The sequence below is a fragment of the Odontomachus brunneus genome, unplaced genomic scaffold, assembly GCF_010583005.1.
Source record: "Odontomachus brunneus isolate Ranch 3 - 2012 unplaced genomic scaffold, Obru_v1 Obru_scaffold_211, whole genome shotgun sequence".
In the NCBI taxonomy this organism is placed as follows: Eukaryota; Metazoa; Arthropoda; class Insecta; order Hymenoptera; family Formicidae; genus Odontomachus; species Odontomachus brunneus.
This window is the reverse complement of record NW_022639661.1, coordinates 158,330-158,689: the sequence shown is the minus strand read 5'-3', so window position 1 is coordinate 158,689 and position 360 is coordinate 158,330. Positions and strand designations below refer to the sequence as shown.

Here is a 360-nt window from a genome sequence, read left to right as displayed (position 1 = left end):
GTTCAGATATTTTGAATAAGAAAAAAATTTTTTTAAATCAATTATGTCTTATGTCAGTGTTTTATGTCAATTTGTTGTTTTCTATATCTATAGTTGGGGCACATCATTCCTAGCAGCATATATTGATTCCACATATGTTTTCTAAACGTATGTACCATTTCATAACCGTTTGTAAAATGTTTTCTACACATTTCATAACCGTTTGTAAAATGTTTCTCACACATTTTTAAACGGTATATACTAACTGACACGTTTTCATGTAGTATACCGTATTTCATCATATTTTATTAATATTAATATTAATAGTTGAATGTTGAAATATTGAAGTATTAAATTGAAAAAAACTTAACATCAAGGATC

General features: G+C 25.6%; 1 protein-coding gene across 1 annotated transcript in view; it reads left to right on the top strand.

Annotated features, from left to right (window-relative positions):
• The window catches only part of LOC116852283 (trichohyalin-like), a 64,061-nt gene that overhangs the window by 26,030 nt on the left and 37,671 nt on the right, over positions 1 to 360 (top strand). The gene's annotated exons all lie outside the window — the stretch shown is intronic.